Here is a 19,298-nt window from a genome sequence, read left to right as displayed (position 1 = left end):
GTAGATGGTCTTGTTGGGAGAGGGAGGATTGAAGGGTGAAGGTCTATAGACATTTGGAAAGTAATGGAAACTTTTACTATTTCAATACTGGCTGATGTTATGCAAGGAAAACCATAAACTTCTCTCTTTTTTTTAACCCCATAGCAAATGAGGTCAGAAAAGAGATCAGAAGTCTATTTTAATTTTTTTCCTCTGCTTGTACAAATTTTCAGTTAAAAGATGAATAAGTTCTGAAGATCTAATGTGTAGCAGAGAGGCTATAGTTAATGATATTGCATTGTATACTTGAAATTTGCTGAAAAAGTGGATTTTAAGTGTTCTCACCACAAGAAAAAGAGAAGTAACTCTTTTATGAGTTACCTTTATAGGAAGTGAATTGTATGTTAATTAGTTTGACTGTGATAATCACAATATATATGTATATCAAAATAATATACAACTATTATTTGTCAGTCACACCTTCATGAAGTTGTAGGAGAAAACAAAGAAAAAAACAAAGAGCAAGAAGAAAAGTCATCATTGACAACATATGAAATGCCTCTGACACTCTCCCTTCCTGCTTCCATGTTTAAGAACATTTATGGTTACATTAGCCCATTCAGATAATGCAGGATAACCTCCCAAGTCAAAGTTCTTAATCACTTCCCTGAAAATTCCCCTTTGTCATCTAAGATAACACTTTCACAGTTTCAGGGATTTGGAGGTAGACATCTGGGGAGGAGCTTATTTTCTTCTTCACTGTAGGATGGGTTTGATTACACTGGAAACACCACTAGTAGTTCAGAAATTCATGATCTTGGGTTCCAACTAATCTAATTCTGCTTAGATTGTCTGCAAACCAAGATATCTCAGGTCAGTTATTAGTTTCGGCTGTCCTTTCAGTTAAGTATGGGCAATGGCTAATTTCTCCTTGGATTTTCTCTTTCTATGGCCACTGTCATCACACAGCAGAGCCTGGTCTTCCAGGACAAAGAAGTTTAGTGCTATATATACATAACTAGTTGCTTCCATTCTGCACCTGGGGATGGTGTCCACTCAGTCCCATGTCAACCAGGTTCATAGTCCTCCTGTGTTTCAGATCCGTCCTTGAATAAGGGATATCATCCTCTTTCTGCTAAAAGACTCAGTTTACCATTCCAGGGATTCAAAGTTCCAGTACCCTGACAAGAGCTCTGCTCCATCCAAGCCAATGAGACTAGACGTTCAGTCAGGATTTGGTTCTTGGCTGCAGATATACCCTGACACACAGAAATGAGAGTCTCTGCCGCCAAAAAAGAAAAGCCCCTTCCTTCCCTACTCGTTTTCATTTTTAGTTTTCATTTCATTTTCATTTGCTGAGAATTAGAATAAACAAATAACCAAATTAATTTTATAATGAAAGAAGGCTGTGTTCAGCTAAAATATCAAAAAAAGCCATCAACAATAGGGTTATAAATGTATTTTTAAATATTATTAGCTTGTAGATTCAAAAACGGGGGGATTATATCATAAGTGTGGGATCTTGCTGATTAGCTTACGGAGTCCAAAAAAGAAAAAGGAAATTATATCATATATAAAAAAGAAAGATCCCATTTATTTTTTACAGACTGCATTTTGATTCATTGTACACAAATGGGGTACATCACTTTGTTTCTATGGTTACATGATGTAGATTCATACCATTCGTGTAATCACACATGTACATAGGGTAATGATGTTGGTCTCATTCCACCATTTTTCATACCCCCTCCCTCTCCATTCCCTTAGATCCCATATATTTTTGTCTTTTATTTTAATTTGTTAACCTCTTTGTTTAGCTGCTAGGATAGTAAGGGGAAATACCACATTAGAAAACATTGACCCTGGGGATTTAACATTAAAGTTTATAGCTCTCAGTATTTAGGAAAACAAGAACCTATGTTTTTACTTCCTCTTCCTTCAGTTCTGAAACAAACTAACATCACATGGCTGTAGGTGACAACTTTTCTAATATTGGCATATCTATGGTATAAATAATTGTGGAAATCTGTGACCCATGGTAAGTTAAAGTAAACTTTTCAATGTTGGTTGGTTTTGAGAAATTTTGAAAATTGAAAACATATAACAAACAACAATATAGCCACCACCAGGAATTGGCAAGGATTTTGTCATATTTGCTTGAAGTCTTTTCTGATATAAAAGAATAAATAACATAAAAAGTCTATATCCCACTATTACTTCCCAAAGGCAGTATCTCTCATAATTTGACTGAGTTTCTTTTGGGATTACTTATTTATCTACCAACCAGGGTCAGTCCTGCCAAAGATGATTTGTGTGACCAGGACCTCAAGTCCCCGAAGATGAAGATAATGTTATCGCCATGGTTAGAAGTCATCCTGTGCTGCTGACCAAGTCTTTTGCCTCTTATCACATACTGGCCACTGATCCTAGGGAGATGCACTGGGCTTCATGTGTGTGCCAAGGATAGACAGTTTCACAGCGTGGCCAAGCCTTCTGTTCCCTGCTTCACAGATGGCTTTTTCAAGGTGAATAGATTTCCCCAGTGGAAAATACTCTGGGTTAGTCTTGTGCGTTTCAAGAGACCCAAGACTATGAAGAACAAGCAAGGAGAGTTGCAAAGGCTCATGATGTATAGATCATGGGTTGCAAACCAAGTGACTGCTGAGATCAGGCAGGTGATCAAAATGAGGGAAGCAGTTCCAGGGAACTGTGGAGACTCCTCAGAGCTCCAGCAAATTGTTGCACTGGGAAATCAGGCTTTTCACAAATAGTCAGAAATTTGAATGGGTGAAGGTGAGATCAATCTACTTATTCACATGAACTCATTGTTTCCAAGTTCAAAACTACAGAAAAGCTTAAACCATAATATAGTAAACATTTTCATCCCCTTCAACTAGGTTCACCCAAAATTATTATCACAAGTTATGTGTGTGTATATAAATTATTTCCTAAACCATTTTAAGGTAAATTGTACAAATCATGACAGTTCATTCTTAGTATTTCCAGCATGCATCTCTTAAAAGTAAGAGTATTCTCCCATTTAACCTCAGTATCATCAAACCTACAAAACATAACAGCTTATTATTTAACTGCCCATGTTGAAATGTCTTCGATTATTTCCAAATTATTTTATACTCTTTATTTGTTCAAACCAGGATCAAATCAAGATTAAATATTGCATTTGAATATTGTGTATCTTTGGTATCTTTTGATCTAAATAAATTTCCCATCTTTTTATATTTTAAAAACTCTTTTTAATGGTTGGTAGTGAATATGATTTATATGAATATATGTGAGTGTGTTCTTCTCTGTGAAGGTATATGGTCATACACACACACATATACACACACACACACACAGGCAAGAAAAGCAGGTCTGTAAGTTAGATTTATGCAGTGGGTTGTATATTCTGCATCCAGGTATAGTCTATCAAATGTCAATACGGCCTTTGACCCATATGTCTGTGTTCTCTTATCAGGCATGGAAAGATAAAAGAAAATTCCTTCTTTCACTGATATTCAATGAGACCCAGAGCACCTGATCCCATACTGTGTTCTAAGGATCACAGAGGAAAGTCACTTTGGGGAGCATGGTAGTTATAAATGCAGCTTGCTGGACTCTACCCTAAACCTATGGAAACCAGACTCTTCCCTTTAAAAATCACCTCCCATTATTCTTAAAAACACTGAAGTTTGAGGACTATTATTTTAAAGACATACATACAAATTAAGAACAGGACTCTATCTTGGCAAGTTCTAATGGAACCAAGATGTAAATATGTGAACACATGATACAATAAGTATTCTAAGAGGTTCAGAGGGAGGATCAGAGGACACTTTGGCGAGGGAGGTGAAATCTTAGCTGAGTTTGGGAAAGGGTGGGTTAATCAGGTGAAGAAGGTGCCATCGTGAGACAAATAGAAGCAAGGCCCCTGCACAGGACAGGTGGTCAGGACTTGCGAAGGGAAGTGCCAAGTGAAGGAGCTGGAGTGTTATTTTTCTTTCTGAAGGGCAGCAGAGTCAACAAATGGCTTTACGCAAACATGATCCGGTTGATCATAGAAAGATCATGATGACAGCCCTGCCAAGGGAGGATGTGAGGCAGAACAATCCCGTCAGGATCTACTGCAGCACAAGAGGCAGGGAGTGATGAAGGAATGCCCCCGGGCAGGAAGGGAAGGGCTGGATTCAAGACACCCATGAGATAGGAGTGGCGGGTCATGCGGATGAGATGTGAAGGGCGAGGCAGGAGCAGGAGTCTACAGCCGATTCTCAGCTCACACGTCAGTCCCGGGTGGACAGGTGACTGTGGTGCCTGTGGGACATGGAGGTGGAAATGTCCTGTAGGATCACCTATTAGGAGGGCTGTAGTGAGAGTCTCAGAAGTGAGCACTGAGGACCCGGGAAAGGTCACGCAGCTGAGGCAGAACAGGGCAAGGAGAGCCAGGCTTTGGCTCAGACGGGCCCTTAGTACACACTGCATGCTGAACAAAGGAACTCGTTAACCATATCAAATGGGTGGAACTGACCTGAAGGGAACACTGTGGTTCTGGCCAAAGACATCCCTGCATCCCTTGCCAACTTCTACTCTCCCGATTTTTCTCTCTCCTCTCTTTTCACCAGTGATCTGGTGTTCAAAGACAATTCATTGGACATGAGGAAACATTATTAGAAACCTTTTATTTTTTTTAAAAAAACTCATCTTTCATTTTCTATTTTTGTTTAAATTTCATAATGGATAACAGACTCACAAGGTAATATATGTGTATATTTGTTAAAAGAAAAACTTTAGACAAAATTATACAGGGTTGATTTGAGCAAGAAACAAATCACTAATCAGGTAGCAACCAGAACCAGAAATCAGGTAGCAACCAGAACCAGAAGAGGTTCAGGGAACTCACTGTAGCCGTGTGGGAGAGCCTCCACAGGTTACCTGGGAAGGAGGACACAATCGGTTGAACTGGTCAGACCAGTTCCAGTGGAAAGACCCTAGTGAGAAGTTGATTGGCAGTTGCCGAATACCAATGTTTTAGTTTTGTTTCCGTGTTCCCACTGGGTTTTGATTTGCCTGCATTGGACCTATTATACCTCCAGAGCCATCCCAGCATAATGGTCTTGACATTAACTTTATCTTGGGATTCATTAACAAATATTTACATATTAAAGGGGCTGGGGATAAAGCTCACTTGGCAGAGTGCTTACCTTGCAAGCTAAAGACCCTGGGTTCAAATCCCCAGCACCGCAAAAAAAAGAAAAAATTAAAAAATTTACATATTAAGGATGCATGCTTATATATTAAAATCTTCAGTGGCTACTCTTCTGAATGGCAGAAGATCTGGAAAAGAGGGACCAAGAGAGAAAGGGGAAGAAGCACAGTTCTGATTCCCCTACAGGTCCAAGACTGCTGACTCCTTTCTTAAGTTTTTTTCACCTAATAAAACCTCAGCTGGCAAAACTCCCTGGCAGTTATTCAAACCCCTTATTCTTTTCCAAATGAGAATGTATTTCTAGAATTTTAGATGCTCAGAGGTAGAAAACTCCTTGACATTGACCAGATAACTTCCTGTTTTCCTGATTAGTGGAATAAGGAACAAGTTGGAGGAGAAACGAGGAGGCTGAGATCAGAAGGAGGTGTGGCAAAGAAAAGCAGAGAAAAGTCACTTTTTGTTGTTGTTGTTTTGTTTTTACATACTAAATAGGAGCCAGTCCTGCATCAGGCATGCTGATATGTTTTTCTATGTGTGTATGAGGTTTTTAATTTTAATGTTTTTTTTAGTCATCGATGGACCTTGACTTTATTTATTGATTGATTGATATGCCATGCTGAGGATCGAACCCAGGGCCTCACACATGCCAGGCAAGCACTCTACCACTGAGCCACAACCCCAGCCCATGTGCATGAGTTCTGAGGAAGAGGAAGTAGCTGCTGAAGTCAGAGAAAATAAGCAGAACCCTCTTTCTTTTCTCCTGCCCTAAATTATCCATTCTCATCTTCGTTACTGGTGCATCTGGGCACAGAGTGGTTTCTGAGAGCAGACAACGAGCTCACTTGAGGAATGTACACCTCTGATGAACTGTGATCAGGATGCAATTGGCTTAAAGACAAAGCTTTTGACAACCAAACCGATGGCAGGCGGGCGACGGTGAACTTTCGGAAGGACATGGATTAATTTGAACTTCATCTGCTACTCATTAATCTTGGCAGTGGCAAAGGCTTGGTTCCACTGCCAAATCCACTCCCTTGCTGAGTGAGTAGAGGTGCAGCCGTCCCCCATTTGTCTTCAGGTCCCTGGAGTGCAGGAAACCATCGGGACTGTGCCGAAGCCTGACCCGAAGCCAGATTATTTTCATTCCCAAACTCATGCATGGTTATTTATTTATAATAAATAAACTTCCTTTTTTTCTGAGGAAGTTACATGGTCTTCAGTGGCACAACAGAGCTGGCATGGCCACTGAGAACAGATAGCCTCTTCTTGAAAGACGACTGGGGTAGGCATCAGTTAAGAATATCAGCTTTATCATTTTTTTAAGTTGTGGGGAAATGCTATCATTGCTGAAGTGAGAACATATTGTCATCCTTTTAAATGTGATAATTAAATATTAGACTTACTGTTCTTAGTAATGAAATGAGTACGGTATTTAGAGGACAGAGAAGCTTGCGTATTGAGAGGCAGTAGACATGATAATCAGGTTAACACCTCTAAGGAGACATTTTGCAGATCGGTTGGAATAGGGTAGAGGTGGGGGTGGGATAAGATAGAGACAGTGTAGGAATTCAGACGTGTGATAAAGATAAAAACCCTGACATCCTAAGTAGGTCCTTGACGCCTGGCATTGGGAGCTGGGGTGATACCTGAGTCTAAACTGGCTTCCCCCAACTCCCCTACACCCCCACCCACTCCTAATTCTCCTACATAGTGTTTTTATCCTTGCATTGTACAATAGAGCAGCTCAGGATAAGGGAATAAAAGGCTAGTATTCATGTCCACAAAGAATGAACTATTCATTGAGATGTTCATCATTTGCTTAAAATTACTCTTATGTGGGGGATGGAAAGCCCTGAACATTTAATAAAACATCCAGAAGCTCTGAGGTGTTAGCTACAATTCTGTAGCAGATGGAAGGCCTAATATTTTTTTTTTTTTTTAAGAAAACTTGGAGGGATTTTATTTTTATTTAATTGCTTAGATTTCCCTGTAATTTATGAAAGCCTTTAGTGAGGAATAGCCACAAAAATAATGAAAACCTCATATTGAAATAGTAACCCAATTTTACATTATCGTTTTCCTAAGAAACATAATACAAGCAATTCCTTCCAACTTTGCCTTCAATTAGCACCATCTAAAGAAGGATTATACGTACAGAAAAATATGCCCCTTGTGTTTGCATTCTTTCCTCTGAATGGAAGGGGAAAATACTCGTGCCACCACACGGTGTCCTGAATGTCTTAGGTTAGAGACATTCTCTTTTTGCAGCATCTACTATAGGAATGAAGACCATTCTCAAAATGTGGACATCACTCTGGAGAGCCACACAGTTATGGTGAAGGGCCCCAGAGCAACCCTGCAGAAGGACTTCAATCACATTAGTGTAGATCTCAGTTTCCTTGGGAAGAAGAAGAGACAGATGGTGGGGAAATAGAAACTGGCTACTTCTCAGCACTATCCACTGACACCTACGAACACAAGCAGGGTGTTCTCTGGGCTTCCATTAGAAGACGAGGTCTGGGAGGCTGCGGATGGAGCTCAGGGGTAGAATGCTTGTCTGTGCTGCAGGAGTCCCTGGGCTTGAGACCCAGTCCAACAAACACACGCACCCGAGGAGGAGGTCACTGCATGCTAGTATCCCCTCTGTGTCAGTGTTCAGGAGAACTGGTCTCTTGTTGAAGAGTGAGAAAAACATCTGTGGGGTGTTCATGAGGCCAGGTGGAGCTTTTTCAGCATCCCAAGTTCAGAAAGATGAGTTAATCCTTGAAGAAAATGACACTGAACTTGCTCTTGCTCTGCCTTCTGTTGCATTGATTCATCAAGTCATAGCTTTTTTTTTTTTTTTTAAAGGACATCAGAAAATTTGGGGGTGATATGTTGGTCTTTGAAAATGGAACAGTTTAGTTGATGTTGAATAAGCTCTGAGAGTTATTCAGATACAGAAACAAGACCCTGATGAGACAAATTTCTGATTTTTTAATGATGCAATAAAAATATCTGTTGAAAAAAATCTTACGTTAATCCGTTGGCTCGGAGCATGGGTTGTGCACATTTTGGCAAATAGTAATAAACTTACACTGAAAATTTTTTTGCTCTTATAGATCTTAAGCCATATAATGTACAGTGGCAAGGAAGAATTAAATGAATTATCATCATATTATATTATCACTGCTATCAAACAATAATAGATTTGCCACATATTTTACTTTATGAGTAAATATTTTATAAAAATTAGGAAAATTGAGTATCCATTAATATGCAACTGTCTACATGCCTGTGTATTTCAGGAATATTCCCTCATGTCATTAAACTTACCTCATGGCTTTGTAGTTGTTTCTATTAAATCATCAAACATTTTTCTCTAAATTAAATTTTGTACTTATTATTATCACCAAGAAACTTTTTATTAAGTCTTCAAAACTTTTCAGACACTGTCATTAACCATAGCTACATTTGTATTGAACAAAACATTCAAACTTTTAAGTTAAAACTTTCTAAACGAGTATATTTCTTCTCCAATATTTTAGAAAGAAAAAGTTTGAAATGTATATACTTTAGCATGCAGGTGATAAGGGACATGAATCACCACCTTTCCTTTCATAGGACAACTGTGTGAAAAAGCAACAGCCCCACAAACCAGCAAGTTGCAAGCATCCCGTAATAAATTAACTCATTCACAAAGTGTAAAATGCCTTCTGTACACCAGGCAGTGTACTAGAAACTAGGAATTAAACAGACCACAGTGTTCACTACTAAGGAGCTCAAGATCTGGTGGGAAAGACAGACAAGACTCTGATACTTAGAAGAGTGCAGAAAGCCTGTGAAAGGATGCCTGACCCAGGCTTATAGGACTGAGTTCACAGAGAGGAGGTATCTTCACTGGGCTTTGAAGCATGGGTAGGAGTTTAACAGTGCAAGAGAAGAGGGGAAGAGGCAGGCCATGTTCTTCATTCAGATTTTTGTGTTTTGTTTGGGGCATTGGAGAAAAAGTTGCTGGAGGGGGAAAGAAATAGACAATTCTAAACTCCAATGAGGATTTATTCCTGGCCCAAGATCGAACGTCCTGCGTGGGCTCAAGTCTTCCTCTTCCGACTCTGCCCTGCAGTAGTTCCTTCCTCACACTCCATGGCCCTTCGTTCAGAGTTTGAGTCTCTCACTCAGCACAATGTGACATGTCGACTCTGATTGGTGGTTATACTGCAGGTTTGGTTGCAGGAAAAGAGGCCCAGCAAAGATTGAGTTTTTTATTATTATTATTGTTTTTTGTTTGTTTGTTTGTTTATTTTTATGTGTGTGTGTTTCATTTTTACAGACTGCATTTTGATTCATTGTACGCAAATGGGGTACATCATTTTGTTTCTATGGTTGTGCACCATGTAGATTCACACTATTCGTATAATCATACATGTACATAGGGTCATGATGTCTCTCTCATTCCACCATTTTTTATACCCCCTCTCATTTCCCTCTACGTAATCTAAAGTTCCTCCATTCTTCTCTCACCCCCACACCCCACCCCCATTATATATCATCATCCACTTATCAGGAAAAACATTCAGCCTTTAGATTTTTGGGCTTGGCCTATTTCACTTAGCATGATATTCTCTAATTCCATCCATTTATGTGCAAATGCCATAATATTATTCTTCTTTATGGCTGAGTAAAATTCCATTGTGTGTATATACCAGTTTCTTTATCCATTCATCTATTGAAGGGCATCTATATTAGTTCCACAATCAAATTATTGTGAATTGAGCAGCTATGAACATTGATGTGGCTATGTTACTGTAGTTTGCTAATTTTAAGTCCTTTGGGTATAAACTGAGGAGTGGGATAACTGGGTCAAAAGGTGAGTCCATTCCAAGTTTTCTGAGCAATCTCCACACTGCTTTCCAGAGTGGCTGCACCAATTTGCAACTCCACTAGCAATGTATGAGTGTGCCTTTTTCCCCACATCCTCGCCAATGTTTGTGTTCTTGAGCCTCTCTTCCTTCTCAAGTTCTCTCCCTCAGAGTTATCCAACAAAATCCAGACACAGTACGGTTGCCCCCTGTGCCAGGGACCAATCTCCTTATATCTTCTGGCTCTGCCATTTCTAGGGTATTACCCTGGTCATCGGTGGCCCGGCATGGCCCAGACACCCACAGCAAGCCAACCAGCAGGGAGGGGAAATGATGGACTGCTGCAGAGCACCACCAAGAAGCTACACAAACCACTTCTGCTTAGAGCCCACTGACCAACACTTAGTCACCTAGCCACATCTGAAGGCTAGAGAGGGAAGACAAAATGCCTTCTTCTAGATGGTTGTGTGCCTACTGAAAAGCAGAGGTTTCTTACGACAGAACAACTCTTGGCAAACTTCTGCAAAGGACAGATAGTAAAGCGTCAGGCCATACACAGTCCTGTTGTGACTTCATCTCTTCCTCCTCCTCCTTCTTCCTCTTGTTTATTACAGTCTTTTGAAAATATAAAAGCCATCTCTCTCTTAACAGCTATACAAAACAGACCCCAGGACAGATTTGAAGGTGGGCTATTGTTCACAACCCCTATTGTGCAGGAAGGAAAATCCATGCTGAGAGGACAGTGGACTTTTTCTCTGATGTAACTTCTGCACAATCATTGGCCACCATGAGGAAGACCCTGCCTTGCTCACCCTTCCGGTCTCAGTAAAGTTCTTGGGCCCACAGCATGTGTTTCATGTTCTTGGATGGATGGATGGATGGATGGTGGATGGATAGGTGGATGGATGGTGGATGGATGGTGGGTGGATGGATGGTGGATGGATGGTGGATGGATGGTGGGTGGATGGATGGTGGATGGATGGTGGATGGATGGATGGATGGATGGGTGGATGGGTGGATGGATGGTGGATGGATGGTGGATGGATGGATGGGTGGATGGATGGTGGATGGATGGATGGATGGTGGATGGATGGATGGGTGGATGGATGGTGGATGGATGGATGGATGGTGGATGGATGGATGGATGGTGGATGGATGGTGGATGGATGGATGGATGGTGGATGGATGGATGGATGGATGGATGGTGGATGGATGGATGGATGGTGGATGGATGGTGGATGGATGGATGGATGGTGGATGGATGAGTGGATGGATGGTGGATAGATGAGTGGATGGATGGTGGATGGATGGTGGATGGATGGATGGATGGATGGATGGTGGATGAGGAGAAGGAAGGCAGAGGAAGTTAATTTAACAACCACAATTTGTTAAAATCCCATTTAGTCCCAGCAAGAGTCTCTGAACAGAGATTATCATCTAAACACTCCATTTTCTGTAGAGTTTGAAGAAAGGTCAGAAAGGGACCATAAAGAAGTGAGTCCCTGTGCTCTCCAGGTCATGCCCCATCCCCCCTCAGGTGACAGAGTCGAAACTGCACTTCACCTCTGGACCGCAGGCATTGAGCGGACCTTCCTAGTGCAGAGCCCCTCTCTTGGACCTCCACTGCGAGTGACAGTCCCGGCCGTGTAGGCCAGTTATGGGACCAAGGGCCTCACAGGTCGCTCCCCTTGAGTACATGGTGGCAGGCAGGGTGCCTTGTTTTGCCCTTAAAACACCACGTGCTTGGCGGGAATGTCAGCAGGAGTGTGCAGGCCTGAATAGACACTTTTTAGTTCCCTGTTTCTCCTCCTTCTTGCTCAATATCCTGAGGCCATAATAGAACTTTTCTGGTCTGTCAGCCTGGCGGGGGAGGTGGGGTGGCTCACTCAACCAGCCCTCTGGGCAAACCCCTGCCAGGCTTCAAAAGTGCCACTGTTGGTGGATTCTGATGGAGAGCCGATGCAGCAGGCAAAAGTGAAGGCATCCCGGGCCCTGGCCCCAGGAGGACCACTCATGAGACCACCCTCCCACGTTCTGCTGCAGGAGTCAGGTAACAGCTGGGCCCAGCTTTCTTCTTTCAAAGAAACGTGCTAAGTTTTACTGCAAGAAAAGATGCCCCCTTCAAAATCTGGCGGCACAGATTCCTCTGACTGAATAACTGAAAGAAAGGCATATTCGGTTGGAAAATAGCAGAAGAGGTGGTCAACATACTAAGACTCAGCCTCCTGGTAACCAGAAGGGTGACAGGCACAGAGCCACGTGGCAGGGAACATGCCTACCACCTGCTTTTTCGTGACAGGGTAGGACTTCTCATGCACTGCAACCTCAGGTGACACTGGTGTAAATGATGGCTTGGAACAAAACCAGGGACATGGCCCTATGCCTGCAGAGAGTTCGCCCTGGCTCCTGTGTCCATTCTTTTGATGAGGAAGAGCTACTTTCACATGTCCCCAAACTTTAAGATCCGGCAGGGGGTGGGGATTCATGTGAGATTTCTATCCAAACCAAGGAAAGAGGCTTCACAGCCTTGAACCTGCCACCTTAGAGCTGCGCCTGGCAAACCAGATCAGTGCTGGCAAACAATCACAAATCAGCCACAGAAACCTTTCAGAGCCACCGATAACTCCAAATCATGGAGACTTTGTTTCTCTTGTATGCGTTGCTGCTGCTTCTGAAGAATTCGTGAGGTCTTTTCTTTTAACAAGATTTATAGTGAAATATTCTTGCTCAATATCCTGAGGCCATAATAGAACTTTTCTGGTCTGTCAGCCTGGCGGGGGAGGTGGGGTGGCTCACTCAACCAGCCCTCTGGGCAAACCCCTGCCAGGCTTCAAAAGTGCCACTGTTGGTGGATTCTGAAGTAATTAAGAGAAGAATTAGTGAAGTAATTAAGAGAGAACGGGCCTCTGCCTCTGCCTCCTGTCTGCTGTCTTACTTTGAGAGAGGCATATAACCTCTCTGTGTCTCCGTTTTCTCATCTTAAAAATGGGTATAATAATAATACTGACCTCATAGTTGTAGTGAGGATAAACTTCTGTACGCTTAATATGTATTAATATGTAACACTGATTAGTAATGTTTGTTATTTAGATACGGATTATCTTGGGTAGAAAAACAGAAGAGTAAATCACCCCACAGACAAAGGGTTGGTTGTGTTTATGCTCAGAGACTGCCAGGGCAGGTTTTATCTATATCAAAACATACAGCAAAGTGAGACACAAATTTCAAGTAGTCTGACATCCCAAGAAACGAATGACGTATGATAGGTGAAGAGGAGAAGGAGCAGGTTTTTCTTTCCAATAAAATCACATCTTCAAAAACGTGCCATTAAAGAGCACCGTGAATAGCCACAGAATTGCGGCATATTCCGGGGTCACCCCAGAGAAGCCGCTCTGCTAGTTCAGGAAGGACAGGCTGGGAAGGATTGCACTTCCCTTGGGAAGTCATCTCTAAGGTTCAAGTCCATGCTGCCTGCTTGTCATTTCCACCCATTTATTTCATGACCGCTGCGCTCCAACTTCTCCCCAGCTCCCCCTGAGATGTGGAGACCGGTCCCTGGACTTCCGCTATCTGGGAAATGCCAGTCTTGATATTGACAGCCGGCTTGCAGAGCAGTCACACTGACATCTAGTGGCCCGAAGACTAAGCACAGACGATTCTGGGAAGCTTGTACCAGCTTTAAAAATCACATTTTCTGCCATTGGCGTCACCTGCTAACCAGAGGGGAGTCGGGGTGAGAGAGGATGTGTCTGAGGTGTGGCAGGCCCGCCTCTGAGGGAAGGGAGAGTGACCCGCTCACTGGCCGGGTGGGGCTGTGGTCCTGGGGGTGTGGTCAGGACTGACTCCAGAGCCAAGCCCTGAGTTTGAATTGACTGCCGTGCCCCGGCTGGGGCCGGAGTGGACGGGCACGCTGCTCCTGCCTCAGTTTCTTTATCTGTAAAACGGGGATAATGGTAACTTGTTGGTTGATTTGTTAGGAGGTGATGGCACAGGTTTGGGGACCTGGTCCAGAAGTCAGTCCACAGGGTCCTCTGATCTGATGTGACTGTGCTGAGAGTGAGTTGCTATGAAATCTGATAGGTATGTTACCAGTCAGCCAGCGCAGGAAGTGGGGAGCCCACTGGATGAGCAAGTAGGAAACCCTGGCCCGCATGGCTCTGGGCAGAGCACTAACCCTGTTTCTTTCCTGTAAAATGAAGAGTTTCAATTCACTGAAGGTGATTTTTTTTTTCCTCAAACTTGTGACTCTAAGGGAAAGTTCCCAGTTACAGAGGGCCTGCCTATACGGCCGTTTCTCTCTCCCTCCTTTTCACCACAGCCCAGGGTTAAGCCTGTCCCAGGTATTTATTATCTGACAATCAGCTGATGGAAAGTGGAGGCTGGAATAGCCTCTGCATGGACCACGAGGAACAATCAGAGCGCATAGCTAGGCAGGGATGCAAACCCAGTAGGAAGTCCCAGAAACCAAAGGATAGTCCCCACAGAAGCTGGCCTGGACCTTCTCTGATACGTTTGGAGAGTTCAGGACTTGTCCTATTTTCCCACCACAAACCAGCCTCTGTTCACAGATGGAAAACATTGAGGTATATTCAGCCTATACTGTACCTCAATCCCATCCACCTGTGCTAAATCAGGGCACCCCCAGGGGGTGTCCCCGTCCTTGCCATGGGATGTTCACCATGTTGGCAGGACTCAGTGAAGGTGCGACCATAAGAGCAGGAGGGATCCAGAAGCCCAGTGGTTTTGAACCCCTTTTGCATCTGAATGTACCACAGGATGCCACGCCCTCGTTCTCCACCTCAGACTGGGGTGGACGGCCAGAGTCCACAGTGTTCGCAGCTCGGAAAAGATCTCCAGGGCCATGCTACCAAGCAGCTTCCTGCCCTCTGCTCCCTGTCTTCATCTCAAAGAAGGGTCCCCCAAATTTCCTTATTTACCCTGTCAATCAAAAGCTAACTTTAGGACTGAGATGTAGCTCAGAGTTAGAGCACGTGTCTGGCATGTGTGAGGTCCTGGGTTTAACCCCCTGTTTGTGCATACACGCACACACACACACACACACACACACACACACACACATTTTAGAGTTGTACTTACACCTCTCCAATTTTTTAAAAATTATTTTTATTCAAGTTAGGTATATGACACTGACCATTGTTAAATTAATTAAATTGTATTTGCTTATACTTGTCCAAACACTGGTTTTTAATATCTTTACTAAACTTTTGTGTTGTGATGAATATACATAAAATAAGTACAATGCCATTTTAAAGTGTACAGTCCTGTGGCGTTAACAGCATTCATATTGTTGTGTGACCATCATAGTATCCATCTCTGAAACTTATTCATCTTCCTCCAAATGAAACTCTGTACCCTTTAAACACTAACTCCATTCCCTCCTTTCCCTGACAGCCACCTTTATACTTCCTGTCTTTAGGAATTTGGCTACTACTCTAAGTAACATATAAGTGGAGTCACACAATATTCATCCTTTTAAACTGGCTTATTTTACTTAGTATAATGTGTTCAAAGTTTGTGTTATAGCATATGCCAAAAAGTCCTTTTTTCAGCCTGCGTAATATTCCAATGTGTGTTTATGCCACACTTTGTTAAGTCCTTCATCCATCAACAAACCTTCGAGTTGTGTCTACGTTTTGGATATTATGAATAATGCTGCTATAAACTTGGATCTACAAATACTGCTTGCGTCCCTCCTTTCACTTCTTTTGGGCATATAGCTGGAAATGGAATTTCTAGAACATATGGTAATACCCATACTATTTTCCACAGCAACTGCACCATTTTATATTCTTGTCAGCAGTGCACAGGGATTCCATTTCTCCAACTTCTCACCAACACTTATTTTCTATTTTTTGATAATTCTCATTTTCATGGATGCAGTTTAAGTTCTTAACTAAAAGAAAAATCTATTTAAAATTAATGTAACTCATTGTAATAGTTTCATTTTTTCCAAAAAATTTAGTAATTAGAAGTTCAAAAAACAGGAGGAAGTTTGTTGTGTTTCATTATTTATTTCTATTCTTTGAATTAACCATAGATGTCTTAACATTTATTTCCTTTGTTATCCAGACAGAAGTTGAATATAAATGTATTGCCATCAATCTGGTTTTTGCCACGGGAAATCCTAAATCACAATCTCTCTCTCCTGTCGTATCTGTTTTGTGCCCTTCTTCAACATCCTTCAGTAATAAATTTGAAGCTGATGCCAAATGGACAATAAACACCATCCCATGTAGACAACCAATAAAGCAGAAAGGCACCCCAGATCCCGGAACCCACGGTGGGATAGCTCATTTTACTGACTCTGTGGACAGCTATTCAGAGCCAGTTTGTGCTAAAAAAAAAGACTTAATGTAATCACCTAATGTGACTAATGTAGACCTGATGTGGACACCCCAATCCCTATGTATACACACCAGAGGTCAATCATTTAAAAGAGCAAGTAGAACAAATAGTTTGTCTCCGTTGCTTCCCCTCCAGATTGCCCATGATATTACAAGGCACTCAGGATATTTGGGTCTTGAGCTCTACATCTTTCATGCCTTGCTCAGTCTCGTTGTCATAAGTCGAACAAAAGTTATCACATCCTTTGCAATGGTTAAGGCTTTTTGGACAGAGGTTAATTACTAGGGTTAAGTGGAAAACTTTTTGAACCAGAATAAGAAACCAAAACATTTTGCATATCAGGTAAGAGTTTAAACCCAAGTGATAACTACACAAAAGGGTAACGAAAGTCCTGATTGCTATGATGTATTGGCATAGGCACAAAATTTAAAGCCAGAACCTGGAGCTGGGCCTCATCTCTGCCACTTGCTAGCACTTAGGTGTCTCATTATACCATTCCATGCTAAGAAGAATTAGCCAGGCATTGAGAGAACCAGATGAATATTGTATTTGAGATTCTGCTGTAAAATGTGATGATTCACTCTAATGAAGGAATTAATGATAGTAAAATACCAAATTCTAGGATTTTGGGGGGGGCTGGTTATGAAATGAGTAGAAATAGGGAGTATATGTAGAACTTGGGAAGAAAAAAATATTAAGATGATCTGTACCCCAGAATAAGTGATTGTATTAAAGCACAGAGTTTAGACTAGATAGTAACAAAGTAAGAGGTACTAAATTGAGCAGCTAAGCAAGGAGCGTCCAGCAGGCTCAGATGACTGGACCGATAAGTGAGAGCCCAGAGCGACTGAAGCCATGAAGCAGCTGGGGATGAGGGAGCCTGGAAACAGGGTGGGCAGGTGCTAAGAGCAGGATGTTCGCCACAGAAAGCTGGCAATGAAGAGTACCCCAGCCATGACGAGAAAAGGTCGAGGTGAGCAGCCCCACGGGACTAAGGTGAGGAAAGGTGCTCATCTCCGTAAAGCCGTGTTACTGTGCAGTGTGACCATGGGGCAAGGGTGCGAGGTGACCGCATCTCCTGATTCTGATCACTGAGTCCTACATGCATTTTCTTCAGAGTTCAAGAAGGGATGAGACTGGGGAGGGGTGGGAGAGAGGAGGAGGAGGCCCGCGCTGACATGTTCTACAGACACAGATTCCAAAACTGTGTCCATGTCTGTCCCTGGAAGCTTCCATATTCTCCATCGTACGTCTAGTTTTTACTTTTCTCAAATCAAACTGTGGATCCCTCACTGAGGAGCAGCTGCCACCTGTCTTGTTTAGCTTGTGAAAGCCTTCCTCTTCAAAACAGTTCTCTTCACAAAGATCTTTTCACAAGCTGGGAAGGAAGTTTCTAGAAAACCCCACAGACAGCCTCTTCCCTCCACCCTCACCCCACTCCATGTAAACCATGAACTTTCAGTTTCTGACTTATTATCAGGTTAAGAAAAGCATCCAGGGTCAGAAATTATCTTCCTCAGTCATCAAAAAATTTTATTTGAATTTATTCATTTAGACAGGGTACTGCTAAGTTGCCCAGTGTGGTCTCAAATTCATGATCCTCCTGTCTCAGCCTCCTGTGTAGCTGGAATTTTATAGGTGTACCCCTCCATACCCAGCTCAAACTACATGTTTTCAGCAAAATAAATTTTCTTTTGCTGGTTTACCCTATTTTATATGAAAATAGAACAACCACAAGAAATGGTAGCTGAAATTAAGGTCTATGAATTAGGACAGAAGTACAGGAAAAATTAAGAATTTACACTGTTTTATGGAGTGTACATTAAACATTAATGCAAGAACCAAACTAGCCACTAACAAGATAACTATGAAAATACTTTTCCATTATCTACAAATTCATTAGTCAAATGTAAATTCTTCAGAGACAATCTTCTAACTTGCTATATTCAGTTAATGCAAGCTAAAGGAACTTAAGCAATCCTAAGAAAATATAAGCTGAATTTGTTGTTCAAAACACACAAGATGGAATAATTAATGTTAAGTAGTTTTAGAGCATTTTGTTGCTCCTATTTATATCCTACACTATATTCTCAACATCCTAGCACCATTCAATTTACATCAAAAAATAAATAACTACATAAAACGTCATCTAACTTCTTCATCTGTTCATGTTTAAGCCATTGAAGTTCATGCCAAAGTAAAAATTGTACTTGCACAAGAAATATTTGATAGGATAACAATTTCTAATTTGTAGAAGGTTTTTCAAGCCCCTGTTCTTTAAAGATAAAGGATATGCAAATACCCATTTACCCCGAGAATATAAGGCAATACTATTTGAGAGATGGCCCATAGCCATCTAAACTTTACAACTTCTAAATTCTCTTGTTCCCTCTAAATTCTCTTGTTCCCTCTACTTCTGTCCACTCTAGAATCTAGAGAGAACATGATTTAACAAGGAAATTGTCCAGCGCAGCAGGTGCCTAGGATAGCATGAGAGTCTCTGCTGTGAAGTCCAGTGGCATCTGCACAGATTTTCTGTGAAGGCACCTAGGCTATTGGCCTAATGAGAAATGGCCAAGCGCAGACAGCACCCAAAGAGACTCCGTACACGCCAGGTGTGTTCTTCTGACCACAGTCCACCTCCCACTACAAGCCATCGGGAAGGGACACTGCTGGCTAGTGCAGTTACCGAGTTACAGCTCCACCTTCCTAAGTGTCAAAGACCATTACAATCAGGCCTGTCACTGTGCTTCCGCCGCCAGCTCCTCCTACCCGTGCCTTTGCCCGTACCTGCAGCAGCCAGCCCCTGCCCCAAGAACTCACTTTGTGGTGAGAGACGAGTTCCCACATCCTGTTGAAAGAGGCCTGGTGCCGTCTCCAGTCTCAGAGGCTTGGCCTACTGGAAC

At 42.2% G+C, this 19,298-nt stretch overlaps 1 protein-coding gene across 3 annotated transcripts in view; it reads left to right on the top strand.

Annotated features, from left to right (window-relative positions):
* Positions 1-19,298, top strand: part of Fyb1 (FYN binding protein 1) — a 148,621-nt gene that overhangs the window by 32,199 nt on the left and 97,124 nt on the right. Inside the window, exon 1 of one of the 3 annotated variants that reach the window (XM_047556468.1) lies at positions 11,946-12,076. The exons of the other annotated variants lie outside the window; for them this stretch is intronic. The gene's annotated coding sequence lies outside the window, so the exon portion shown is untranslated. Of the gene's footprint in view, positions 1-11,945; positions 12,077-19,298 lie in introns of those variants that run through there. 3 annotated transcript variants of the gene reach the window in all.

Source organism: Sciurus carolinensis, chromosome 6 (assembly GCF_902686445.1).
Source record: "Sciurus carolinensis chromosome 6, mSciCar1.2, whole genome shotgun sequence".
In the NCBI taxonomy this organism is placed as follows: Eukaryota; Metazoa; Chordata; class Mammalia; order Rodentia; family Sciuridae; genus Sciurus; species Sciurus carolinensis.
Note: the sequence above shows the minus strand (reverse complement) of the source record. Positions and strands in the feature narration are given on the sequence as shown.